A 14,205-nucleotide genomic window follows, 5' to 3' on the forward strand; every position below is an offset into this window, starting at 1 on the left:
CTCAAAACCAGCGCATCTACTCAAGACCGCGTATGCTGTAAACACAGTACAGTTCAAAGTAAATGGCACAGATCCATATATGCATCTCTTATTGGCTGAGTTGGCTGAGTCGTGCGTGTCAATACAATAGAATCCTACTCCGATGCATTCTGCCTATAACAAAATCTCTTGCAGTTATTTTTGTTTCTGTAAGTTGCATTGAAAGTGGCTAATATTGCGTTGAATCAATCACAATTGCACTGTAAAGAGAAACATTGATAGTGTTAACAGGGAAAACTCTAGTACAGGGGTCACCAACCTTTTCTGAGTCAAGATCACTTTAAGTAAAAATGTAAACAGAAATGTAAGCCTATGCAACATTAACTAATTAAAAATGGTACTGTAGCAATGAGGTTTATGTAGTAAGCTATAGGCTCAATGCACTGTTGTTGGGGCCATTTCACAAAATATATTTCAAAATTTGAGGTAGGCAATGTGATCACACTGGTAATCGATCCCTTGTTGTATTACTTGTGATACACAGCTGAGGAAGCATACATTTAAATGTATTTTACTGGGCTGATGGTGCCTGCATCTGATGGTCAGTCTCGGCAGTGGGAGAGCAGCAGACTGAGGGTCCGCCTTGCAACATCCCTCTGCTCTACCTTTCCTCCACTGACACTGACCAAAAAGGGACACCAACTGGATGATGAGTCACACCCCATATTTGTGCCTCACAAATTCACGTTGTTACTCCTATGAACAGAGAAAGTGAAATATTCCTTTATATTAAAAAATACTCAAGCTGCTAATAATAACTACAACGCAAACATATATATTCACTTTCCTATTCATTCTTTACTAACGCAGTGCTTTTTGTAGCGCTGAGTGGAAATAGGAAGTGGTTTATAAAAGTGTTGAATAATGCTGAGTAAGAACTAAAACACGAACTCACTGAAAAAAACAGACGCTCTTTGCTGTATTCGTTGACGGCCTCTCTCTTGTCATCGTTTTAAACGTTTTGAAATCTCACAGTATCAATTTTGCTGTAGCTTTCTTTTATGCCTACTAGGTAACTGCAAACACCGTAATCTGGGCCATCCGATAGGCTAGCTGTGGGTAACCATATAGTGCACTTGATTTGCTCTCAAGGCTCGCCGGGAATGCAGAGGTTGTAACTTCAGACACGTGCAATGGTTAAAATGGCAACAGTTCCCCTACCTAGCGCACAAGACAGCTGAATTGGGTGCACCTACCGTCAACAGCCCAAGACGAATAAAAAAAAATAGGAACACATTTTTACATTAATGTTTGGCGATTGAATAGGAATGACTTGGATATCGACCGGTTGGTGACCACTGCTCTGGAAAGTTGAGTGAAATTCAATATCGTGCTTCTCTTTATGGCTGATATTCAGTTTATTCCGCGCAGTAGTCCCGGGTGAGCTGCTTGGCCGTATCGGGCAACTACGCACCCGAGCGCAGTTTAGAGGGAACACCGTTATCTTTCCTGCCTCGCCTCCAGACCGTATTCAGGACGGCTCAGGGGAGCGTTTACTTGCTAGCTCCAGAGCCTGATCAATTTACGGATGTTCTGGGGTAATTCCCACATTTGGGGATCTTATCCGCTGCTAATGAAGAGTTAGTCTAGAATTCCACAGAAGAAGTTCACTTTTAAAACTTGTACATAATTTGAGGTAGTCCGAATGACAAAATAAAATAGTGGGCTAACGGAGAAAAAGAGCCTGGCTCACAGTTCGGCTACATCCCCGTCACACACAATTGCATCAAAAGTTACCTTACTACGTCACCCACAATGCACCTCGGTGTTTTAAAGCAATACCGCTACTTTACCAACACCACATACTTTCTATGTATAGTGCATCATGCTCTTCTTTTAAATACATTAGGTTGCGCTTATTCCCTCCAAGCTATGGTGATCTGCCTCTAGAAAATGATTATATTACTGCATTACAGACATTATTTCTTCAAGAGTTGAGTGCATTAAATAATTTGTATTATTGGAGTGCAAGAGATGACTGACAACATTACAGGGATGGCACATGTTAAATTAATGTGTCCAACGGACTGTCCAGATTGTCATCATCAAGAGTTCCAGGGGTTGCTGGCTATCAATGATCCAGGGCGAAAAAGTCACCCAGCTCATCTGTCTCTGGTCTTAGTGGGGGTCCGCCTCCAGTCTTGAAACACTCCCTACTAGTAACAACATTTTGTCGTCTTTAAGTTGATTTTGTCGTCTTTAAGGTCCTTAAAGCCAAGACAATATAGAAAATTATATTAGTAATTATGTATGATAGTTTTACATTTCTGTCACAAATAAATTTAGGCCCACTGTGTTATTACACAAGAAAACTAACATTTCAAAGCGAGTCAGATTTGTAAAAGTGGGCTAACAATAAATGCAGTATCTTACCTGAAGTTGTGGTATCGTCCTTTTGTTTACTTTTTCTTTTAGATCCGTCCATTGTTTGGTTTGGCATTCCACACAATGCTTACGTATTAGTGTCGCATCCCTGGTTTTTGAAGAATCCTGCTGTCCTGTTGGAAGGTGAACCTTCGCCCCAGTCTGAGGTCCTGAAAGCTCTGGAGCAGGTTTTTATCAAGGATCTCTCTGTACTTTGCTCCATTCATCTTTGCCTCGATTCTGACTAGTCTCCCAGTCCCTGCCACTGAAAAACATCCCCACAGCATGATTCTGCCACCTCCATGCTTCACCGTATGGATGGTGCCATGTTTCCTCCAGATGTGACGCTTGGCATTCAGGCCAAAGAGTTCAATCTTGGTTTCATCAGACCAAATAATCTTCTTACTCATGGTCTGAGAGTCTTTAGGTGCCTTTTGGCAAACTCCAAGAGGGCTGTCATGTGCCTTTTGCTGAGGAGTGGCTTTGTCTGGCAACTCTACCATAAAGGCCTGATTGGTGGAGTGCTGCAGAGATGGTTGTCCTTCTGGAAGGTTTTCCCATCCCCACAGAGGAACTCTAGAGCTCTGTCAGAGTGACCATCAGGTTCTTGGTCACTTCTCTGACCAAGGCCCTTCTCCCCTGATTGGTGTTTCCAAACTTCTTCCATTTAAGAATGATGGAGGCCACACTGTATTCTTGGCGACCTTCAATGATGCAGAACTGTTTTGGTACCCTTCCCCAGATCTGTGCCTCGACACAATCCTGTCTCGGAGCTCTACCAACAATTCCTTCGACCTCATGGCTTGGTTTTTGCTCTGACATCCACTGTCAACTGTGGGATGTTATATCGACAGTTGTGTGCCTTTCAAAATCATGTCCAATCTATTGAATTTATCACAGGTGGACTCCAATCAAGTTGTAGAAACATCTCAAGGATGATCAATGAAAACAGAATGCACCTGAGATCAATTTCGAGTCTCAAAGCAAAGGGTCTGAATACTTATGTAAATAAGATAATTCTGTTTTAAATCTTTTATACATTTACAAGCATTTCTAAAAACCTGTTTTTGGTTAGTCATTATGGGGTATTGTGTGGAGATTGGTGAACATTTTTTTTATTTAATACATTTGAAAATAAGGCTGTAACGTAACAAAATGTGGAAAAAGTCAAGGGGTCAGTGCCAGTCAAAAGTTTGGACACACCTACTCATTCAATGGTTTTTCTTTATTTTTACTGTTTTCTACATTGTATAGTAATAGTGAAGACATCAAAACGATGAAATAACACATATGGAATCATGTAGCAACCAAAAAAGTGTTAAACAAATCAAAATAGATTTTAGATTCTTCAAAGTAGCCACCCTTTGCCTTGATGACAGCTTTGCACACTCTTGGCATTCTCTCAACCAGCTAAATATGGAATGCATTTCTAACAGTCTTGAAGGAGTTCCAACATATGCTGAACACTTGTTGGCTGTGTTTTCTGTAGTCCAACTCATCCCAAACCATCTAAATTGGGTTGAGGTCAGGTGATTGTCGAGGCCAGGTCATCTGATGCAGCACTCCATCACTCTCCTTCTTGGTCAAATAGCCCTTACACAGCCTGGAGGTGTGTTAGGTCACTGTCCTGTTGAAAAAAAATTATAGTCACACTAAGCCAACAGCATACTACCCTGCATCCCACTGCTGGATTGCTTCTAAAGCTAAGCAGGTTTGGTCCTGGTTTGTTCCTGGATGGGAGACCAGGTGGTATTGGAGGGCCAGTAGGAGGCACCCTTTCCTCTGGTCTGAAAAAAATGTCCTGATTCCCCAGGGCAGTGATTGGGGACATTGCCCTTCTTTCAGATGGGATGTTAAACAGGTGTCCTGACTCTCTTTGGTCACTATAGATCCCATGGCATTTATTGTAGGAGCCAAGGTGTCCTGGCTAAATTCCCAATCTGGTCTTCATACTGTACCATCATGGCCACCTAATTATTCCCAGCTTACAATTGGCTCATTTGTCCTCTCCCCTGTATCTATTCCCTAGGTTGTTGCCAGATTCACACAGTCTCCTCTGAACAGTTAATGGTGAGCTTTGTCTGTTACTTGAACCATGTGAAACATTTATTTGGGCTGCAATTTCTGAGGCTGGTAACTCTAATGAACTTATCCTCTGCAGCAGAGGTAACTCTGGGTCTTCCTTTCCTGTGGCGTTCCTCATGAGAGCCAGTTTCATCATTGTGCTTGATGCTTTTTGTGACTGCACTTGAAAAAACTTTCCGGATTGACTGACCTTCATGTCTTAAGGTAATGATGGACTGCCGCTTCTCTTTGCTTATTTGAGCAGTTCTTGCCATAATATGTCCTCTTGGCGTAGGGAAATGACCTGGTTTTAGAGATGCTCCTTTGGCAGTGTTAAATTGCATGCACGTAGCACATCGAAACAAACTGTTTCACATGCTGAGTCAAATTTGGACAAAACCAATCCAAAGAAATTGCCTCTATCATATCCCCCTTGACAAATGGGCCATACCGTGGGCCACTTGGCAAACAAAGGCGATAAGAGAAGCTGGCAGACACGGTCTGCCAGACAGTCTGTCTCCAAATTCTAGAAATGGGGTCAAGTTTACAACCCCGCTGTTGCCATACCAAATGAGAACCATCATCCAAAGCCTGTTTAGATGCCAAATCGTCAGTGTCTTTCCCAACAGTAACAGAGAAGAACATGGAGTGGCTATGATATTTTGAGGCAGCCAATTTAGCAGCCTCATCTGCCATGGCGTTACCCATACTCACAAAATCTTTCACCCCAGTGTGAGCAGCAACCTTCACAATAGCCAAAGCAGAGAGCAGCATCATAGCCTCCAAGAGATCTAAAACCATATTTCTATTGTAATCCTTTTTCCTTCTACCAGTTTACAGGCAGTGGTTAGTGCCAAAAGTTCATCCTGTTGAGCTGAGAAAGTATCTGGTAATGGTTGTTGCATGTGAGTGATTCTATCATTTGTCACAATACAAAACCCTGACTAATATGTTTCATTGGTGTGGGACCCAATGTCTCTACACTGCCTTTGGTTGAATCTGTCATGGTATAAGGGCACAAGGCAAGACCCGGGAGGCAGATGGTTTGAGTCTTTGATATTTATTACCAGAGGTGGGACCAAGTCATTGTTTTACAAGTAAGTCTCAAGTAAGTCTCAAGTCTTAGCACTTAAGTCCCAAGTCAAGACAGGCAAGTCCGAGTCAAGTCTCAAGTCAAGACCAACAATTCTCAAGTCCTAAACTTTGAGTTTGTCACGTTCGTCGTATACATAATGAGCGGACCAAGGTGCAGTGTCAGTAGAGTTCCACATATTTATTAAAGTGAACCTTCAAAAAACAACAAAGAATAAACAAATGTGAAGTTCGTAGCGCACAAAGCGCTAAACCAAAACGAAACAATACAAACGCAGGTGGTGTAACGGCTTTCTTCCTGGGAAGGAGAGGTGGACCAAAACGCAGCGTGGTTTGGGTTAAACATCTTTAATAAAGACGAATACCGAGAACTACAAATATACAAAACAATAAATGTGAAAACCGAAAACAGTCCTGTGAAACAAACACAGACACGGAAATAATCACCCACAAACCCCCAACACAAAACAGGCTACCTAAATATGGTTCCCAATCAGAGACGATGACTAACACCTGCCTCTGATTGAGAACCATATCAGGCCAAACACAGAAACAGACAAACTAGACACACAACATAGAATGCCCACCCAGCTCACGTCCTGACCAACACTAAAACAAGGAAAACACACAAGAGCTATGGTCAGAACGTGACAGTACCCGCCTCCCAAGGTGCGGACTCCGACCGCACAACCTAAACCTATAGGGGAGGGTCTGGGTGGGCATCTGTCCGCGGTGGTGGCTCTGGCGCTGGACGTGGACCCCACTCCATAATTGTCTTATTCCACCTCCTTAGCGTCCTTTGAGTGGCGACCCTCGCCGCCGACCTTGGCCTAGGAACCCTAACAAAGGGCCCCACTGGACTGAGGGGCAGCTCTGGACTGAGGGGTACCTCGGGACTGAGGGGTAGCTCAGGACTGAAGGGTAGCTCAGGACTGAGAGGTAGCTCAGGACTGAGAGGTAGCTCAGGCTGGTTGACGGCTCTGGCAGCTTCTGGCTGACTGACGGCTCTGGCAGCTCCTGGCTGACTGGCGGCCCTGGCGGATCCTGGCTGACCGGCGGCTCTGGCGGATCCTGGCTGACCGGCGGCTCTGGCGGATCCTGGCTGACTGGCGGCTCTGGCGGATCCTGGCTGACTGGCGGCTCTGGCGGATCCTGGCTGACTGGCGGCTCTGGAGGATCCTGGCTGACTGGCGGCTCTGGCGGATCCTGGCTGACTGGTGGCTCTGGCGGATCCTGGCTGACTGGCGGATCCTGGCTGACTGGCGGCTCTGGCGGCTCCATGCTGACTGGCGGCTCCATGCTGACTGGCGGCTCTGGCGGCTCTGGACAGACGGGAGACTCTAGCGGCTCTGGACAGACGGGAGAATCTGACGGCGCTGGAGAGACGGGAGACTCTAGCAGCTCTGGACAGACGGGCAGCTCAGGCGGCGCTGGGCAGACGGGCAGCTCAGGCGGCGCTGGGCAGACGGGCAGCTCAGGCGGCGCTGGGCAGACGGCCAGCTCAGGCGGCGCTGGGCAGACGGCCAGCTCAGGCGGCGCTGGGCAGACTGGAGACTCCGGAAACGCTGGAGAGGAGGAAGGCTCTGGCAGCGCTGGACAGAGGAGCTCTGGCGCCTCTGGACTGAGGGGCTCTGGCGCCTCTGGACTGAGGGGCTCTGGCGCCTCTGGACTGAGGGGCTCTGGTAGCGCGGACAGGCGGGAGCACCTGTATTGATGGGATGGAGAGACAGCCTGGTGCGGGGTGCCGGCACTGGTGGTACCGGGCTGGGGACACACACCTTAGGGCGAATGCCTTGCATACTACGCCAAATCAACTGCTTTCTCTCTTCACACTCCCCCAATTCTATTAACACCTCCTCGAGTGTCTCCTCATCTCCCATCCGTTCACTCTCCTCCATTCTGTCCAATAACTCCTCAACCCTCTCAGACTCAGCCCTCAGCTTCGCCGATAGCTCCGATTACATCCATGGCTCCTTACGGTAAACAGGGGGAGTTGGCTCAGGTCTGGCTCCTGACTCTGCCACACTCTCCCTGTGCCCCCCCCCAATACATTTTTGGGGCTGCCTCTCGGGCTTCCAGCCGCTCTGCCGTGCTAGCTCCTCATAATGCCGCCTCTCTGCTTTCGCTGCCTCCAGCTCGGCTTTGGGGCGGCAATAGTCCCCTGGCTCTGCCCAGGGTCCTTTCCCGTCTAGGATCTCCTCCCAAGTCCATTTTTCCAAATAGTGCAGCCTCTCCCACTGCTGCTGCTGCCTCTGTTACTTCTCCTGCTGCTGCTTTTGCTGCTGCTGCTGTTGCTCCTGCTGCTGCTGCTTCTCCTGCTGTACCTGTTGCTTCTCCTCCTGCTGCTTTTGCTGCTGCCTCTGTTTACCACGCCACTTGGTCCTTGGTTGGTGGGTGATTCTGTAATGGCTTTCTTCCTGGGAAGGAGAGGCGGACCAAAACGCAGCGTGGTTTGGGTTAAACATCTTTAATAAAGACGAATACCGAGAAAACACTACAAAATATACAAAACAATAAATGTGAAAACCGAAAACAGTCCTGTGTGGTGAAACAAACACAGACACGAAAATAATCACCCACAAACCCCCAACACAAAACAGGCTACCTAAATATGGTTTCCAATCAGAGACAATGACTAACACCTGCCTCTGATTGAGACCATATCAGGCCAAATACAGAAACAGACAAACTAGACACACAACATAGAATGCCCACCCAGCTCACGTCCTGACCAACACTAAAACAAGGAAAACACACAAGAACTATAGTCAGAACGTGACAGGTGGGAAAAGGACCACACTAAGTATGATCCCCAATTAGAGGCAACGATCATCAGCTGCCTCCAATTGGGAACCATACTCACATCAACATAAAAATTCTAGACTAGAACACCCCCTTGTCACGCTCTGACCTATTGCACCATAAAGAACCCCAAGGGCTCTTTATGGTCAGGGTGTGACAGAGTTTTGAGTCCTAAACAAGTCACAACATGCTCTTCACCAAATGTAATACCATTTCATATTTTTAACAAGAGTAATAGTTAGTATATTACATTTATGCAAATCATGAATGCTTTTAAAAATATATTTATTTATTTCCAAATAAACTTTATATTTCATGGTTACAGTAGGCTAACATATGTTACTGCTGTTCCTAAAGCCATTGACATCATGCAGGGTTTAGGCTACCAACTGCCTAACCAGTTGTAGCTCAATCTTGGGTGCAATGATCACGTTCCCGCACTGACTGACTGTGTGGAGACTCATTGATTTAATGTTATGTTAGCCAACATGCTACACTAGCAAAGTTATTAATTATATAGGTGTCGGCTACATTATCCACGACTTTGTGCAGCTTCAAATGTCAAACAAATTTGGAAGTTGTTGCGCCTGTCTGTCATTTTCTTCCCGCATGTTATCAAGTTGAAATCTGTTTTTTTGTTGATATAACATAGTATTTATATCCGAGAATAATAATTTTGGGTATCATCTTTCCAAGGGCTCCATCTAAATTCACCCGCTGAATTTAGATGGGCACAATTTGATTTGACACTAAAGAGGCCTTTCTACTGACTCTGATAAACACCAAAAGAAAAATGCCCAGGGTCCCTGCTCATCTGCGTGAATGTGCCTTAGGCATGCTGCAAGGAGGCATGAGGACTGCAGATGTGGCCAGGGCAATAAATTGCAATGTCCGTACTGTGAGACGCCATGTTTCTGTCGATATTATGGAGCTCATTTGGAATATTTTTCGGCGTTTTCGTGACCTTAATTTCCGGTCGATTTCTCAGCCAAACGTGAAGAACAAACGGAGCTATTTCGCCTACAAAAATAATATTTTTGGAAAACAGGAGCATTTGCTATCTAACTGGGAGTCTCGTGAGTGAAAACATCTGAAGCTCATCAAAGGTAAACGATTTAATTTGATTGCTTTTCTGATTTTCGTGACCAAGTTGCCTACTGCTAGCTGGACATAATGCTATGCTAGGCTATCGATAAACGTACACAAATGCTTGTCTTGCTTTGGCTGTAAAGCATATTTTCAAAATCTGAGATGACAGGGTGATTAACAAAAGGCTAAGCTGTGTTTCAATATATTTCACTTGTGATTTCATGAATAGGAATATTTTCTAGTAACATTTATGTCCGTTGCGTTATGCTAATTAGTGTCAGATGATGACAACGATCCCGGACACGGGATGGGGAGTTACAACAGGTTTTAACAGTCTGATGGCCTTAAGATAGAAGCTTTTTCAGTCTCTCGGCCCCAGCTTTGATGCACATGTACTGACCTCGCCTTCTGAATGATAGTGGGGTGAACAGGCAGTGGCTATGGTGGTTGTTGTCCTTGATGATCTTTTTGGCCTTCTTGTGACATCGGGTGGTGTAGGTGTCCTGGAGGGCAGGTACTTTGCCCCCGGTGATTGGTTGTGCAGACCTCACTACCCTCTGGAAAGCCTTATGGTTGTGTGCGGAGCAGTTGCCGTACCCGACTAGGTGCTCTGGATTGTGCATCTGTAAAAGTTTGTGAGTGTTTATGGTGACAAGCCAAATTTCTTCAGCCTCCTGAGGTTGAAGAGGCGCCGTTGTGCCTTCTTCACCATGCTGTCTGTTTGGGTGGACTATTTCAATTTGCCCGTGATGTGTACGCCGAGGAACTTAAAACTTTCCACCTTCTCCACTACTGTCCCATTGATGTGGATAGTGGGGTGCTCCCTCTGCTGTTTCCTGAAGTCCACGATCATCTCCTTTGTTTTGGTGACGTTGAGTGTGAGGTTATTTTCCTGACACCACATTCTGAGGGCCCTCACCTCCTCCCCGTAGGCCGTCTCGTCATTGTTGGTAATCAAGCCTACCACTGTAGTGTCGTCTGCAAACTTGATGATTGAGTTGGAGGCGTGCATGGCCACGCAGTCATGGGTGAACAGGGAGTACAGGAGAGGGCTGAGAATGCACCCTTGTGGGGCCCAGTGTTGAGGATCAGCGGGGTGGAGATGTTGTTTCCTACCCTCACCACCTGGGGGCGGCCCCTCAGAATGTCCAGGACCCAGTTGCACAGGGCGGGGTCGAGACCCAGGGTCTCGAGCTTAATGACGAGTTTGGAGGGTACTATGGTGTTAAATGCTGAGCTGTAATCGATTAACAGAATTCTTACATAGGTATTCCTCTTGTCCAGATGGGATCGGGCAGTGTGCAGTGTGATTGTGATTGAGTCGTCTGTGGACCTATTGGGGTGGTAAGCAAATTGGAGTGGGTCTAGGGTGTCAGGTAGGGTGGAGGTGATATGATCCTTCACTAGTCTCTCAAAGCACTTTATGATGACAGAAGTGAGTGGTACGTTTAGTCGTTTAGCTAAGTTACCTTAGCTTTCTTGGGAACAAGAACAATGGTAGCCCTCTTGAAGCATGTGGGAACAGCAGACTGGGATAGGGATTGATTGAATATGTCCGTAAACACACCAGCCATCTGATCTGTGCATGTTCTGAGGACACAGCTAGGGATGCCATCTGGGCCTGCATTCTTGCGAGGGTTAACACGTTTAAAAGTTTTACTCGCTTTCGCTGCGATGAAGGAGAATCCACAGGTTTTGGTAGCAGGCCGTGTCAGTGGCACTGTATTGTCCTAAAAGCGAGCAAAGAAGTTGTTTAGTTTGTTTGTGAGCAAGACATCGGTGTCCGCGACGGGGCTGGTTTTCTTTTTGTAGTCCGTGATTGACTGTAGGCCCTGCCATATACATCTCGTATCTGAGCCGTTGAATTGAGACTCTACTTTGTCTCTATACTGACGCTTAGCTTGTTTGATTACCTTGCGGAGGGAATAGCTACACTGTTTGTATTCGGTCATGTTTCTGGTCGCCTTGCCATGATTAAAAGCAATGGTTTGCGCTTTCAGTTTTGTAATGTGCTTGCCCTCTTGCTCAGTTGTGCACCGGGGCCTCCCACTCCTCTTTCTATTCTGGTTAGGGCCAGTTGTGTTGTTCTGTGAAGGGAGTAGTACCCAGCTTTGTATGAGATCATAATTGTCTTGCAATTTCTCGCATGGAATAGGCTTCATTTCTCAGAACAAGAATAGACTGACGAGTTTCAGAAGAAAGTTATTTGTTTCTGGCCATTTGAGCCTGTAATGGAACTCACAAATGCTGATGCTCCAGATACTCAACTAGTCTAAAGAAGGCCAGTTGTATTGCTTCTTTAATCAGAACAACAGTAGTCAGCTGTGCAGCAAAATTGCAAAAGGGTTTTAGACTTAGACTTTTAAAATGATAAACATGGATTAGCTAACACAACGTGCCATTGGAACACAGGAGTGATGGTTGCTGATAATGGGCCTCTGTACACTTATGTAGATATTCCATAAAAAGTCAGCTGTGTCCAGCTACAATAGTCATTTATAACATTAACAATGTCTACACTGTATTTCGGATCAATTTGATGTTATTTTAATGGACAATAAATGTGCTTTTCTTTCAAAAACAAGGACATTTCTAATGACCCAAGTGTGTGTGTGTGTGTATGTGTGTGTGTGTGTGTGTGTGTATATATATATACAGTGGGGCAAAAAAGTATTTAGTCAGCCACCAATTGTGCAAGTTCTCCCACTTAAAAAGATGAGAGAGGCCTGTAATTTTCATCATAGGTACACTTCAACTATGACAAAATGAGAAGAAAAAAAATCCAGAAAATCACATTGTAGGATTTTTTATGAATTTATTTGCAAATTATGGTGGAAAATAAGTATTTGGTCACCTACAAACAAGCAAGATTTCATGCTCTCACAGACCTGTAACTTCTTCTTTAAGAGGCTCATCTGTCCTCCACTAATTACCTGTATTAATGGCACCTGTTTGAACTTGTTATCAGTATAAAAGACACCTGTCCACAACCTCAAACAGTCACACTCCAAACTCCACTATGGCCAAGACCAAAGAGCTGTCAAAGGACCCCAGAAACAAAATTGTAGACCTGCACCAGGCTGGGAAGACTGAATCTGCAATAGGTAAGCAGCTTGGTTTGAAGAAATCAACTGTGGGAGCAATTATTCGGAAATAGAAGACATACAAGACCACTGATAATCTCCCTCGATCTGGGGCTCCACGCAAGATCTCACCCCGTGGGGTCAAAATGATCACAAGAACGCTGAGCAAAAATCCCAGAACCACACGGGGGGACCTAGTGAATGATCTGCAGAGAGCTGGGACCAAAGTAACAAAGCCTACCATCAGTAACACACTACGCCGCCAGGGACTCAAATCCTGCAGTGCCAGACGTGTTCCCCTGCTTAAGCCAGTACATGTCCATGCCTGTCTGAAGTTTGCTAGAATGTCATATGGTCAGATTAAACCAAAATATAACTTTTTGGTAAAAACTCAACTCGTCGTGTTTGGAGGACAAAGAATGCTGAGTTGCATCACCATACCCACTGTGAAGCATGGGGGTGGAAACATCATGCTTTGGGGTTGTTTTTCTGCAAAGGGACCAGGACGACTGATCCGTGTAAAGGAAAGAATGAATGGGGCCATGTATCGTGAGATTTTGAGTGAAAACCTCCTTCCATCAGCAAGGGCATTGAAGATTAAACGTGGCTGGGTCTTTCAGCATGACAATGATCCCAAACACACCGCCCGGGTAACGAAGGAGTGGCTTCGTAAGAAGCATTTCAAGGTCCTGGAGTGGCCTAGCCAGTCTCCAGATCTCAACCCCATAGAAAATCTTTGGAGGGAGTTGAAAGTCCATGTTGCCCAGCAACAGCCCCAAAACATCACTGCTCTAGAGGAGATCTGGATGGAGGAATGGGCCAAAATACCAGCAACAGTGTGTGTGAACCTTGTGAAGACTTACAAAAAACGTTTGACCCCTGTCATTGCCAACAAAGGGTATATAACAAAGTATTGAGAAACTTTTGTTATTGACCAAATACTTATTTTCCACCATAATTTGCAAATAAATTCATAAAAAATCCTACAATGTGATTTTCAGGATTTTTTCAAATCATTTTGTCTGTCATAGTTCAAGTGTACCTATGATGAAAATTACAGGCCTCTCTCAGGCCTCTCTCATCTTTTTAAGTGGGTGAACTTGCACAATTGGTGGCTGACTAAATACTTTTTTTGCCCCACTGTATATATATAAATATATATATATACTGTATATATTTTGCCCCACTGTGTGTATATATATATATATATATATGTGTATGTGTATATGTGTGTGTATGTATATGTGTGTGTGTGTGTGTGTGTGTGGATTTTACTTGTCCTTTTATGACAACCAAAAAAATGTACGTTGTAAATTTTACTGTTGATTGTAAAAACTAAAATAAAGTATATTTTTAAGACATTCATAATCAAACATCTAGAAATAGATGCAATGCAGCACCCTTTAAATACTATCTTGTATTTCAATAGTAACATGTATTTCACCATTTTACCCAACTGTAACCTTGACTTTACCCCGTGTACACTCAACCTTAATTTATCATGTCATGTGGAGGTCAAGCTGACCTCTGACCTTTCCACTCCACACTCTGGTAGACCGGGACCCTGGTAGATCTGTCACTGACTCTAATGTTCCTGGAAGACACAGCCATGTTGTTTCTCTTTATTAGTGCAGTTATTGTTATTACTGTCCTGTTATTGAAAAAAACTAGT

The 14,205-nt window shown here is 44.8% G+C and overlaps 1 long non-coding RNA gene across 1 annotated transcript; it reads right to left on the reverse strand.

Moving 5' to 3' along the window:
• Nucleotides 1-538: 538 nt before the first annotated feature.
• LOC118939555 lies at nucleotides 539-2,298 on the reverse strand. The gene is made up of 2 exons (XR_005036541.1): nucleotides 935-2,298; nucleotides 539-735 (listed from the first exon to the last, which is right to left on the reverse strand). It is a non-coding gene; the product is annotated as an uncharacterized LOC118939555 (long non-coding RNA).
• Nucleotides 2,299-14,205: the final 11,907 nt, after the last annotated feature.

Source organism: Oncorhynchus mykiss, chromosome 16 (assembly GCF_013265735.2).
Source record: "Oncorhynchus mykiss isolate Arlee chromosome 16, USDA_OmykA_1.1, whole genome shotgun sequence".
Lineage (NCBI taxonomy): Eukaryota > Metazoa > Chordata > Actinopteri > Salmoniformes > Salmonidae > Oncorhynchus > Oncorhynchus mykiss.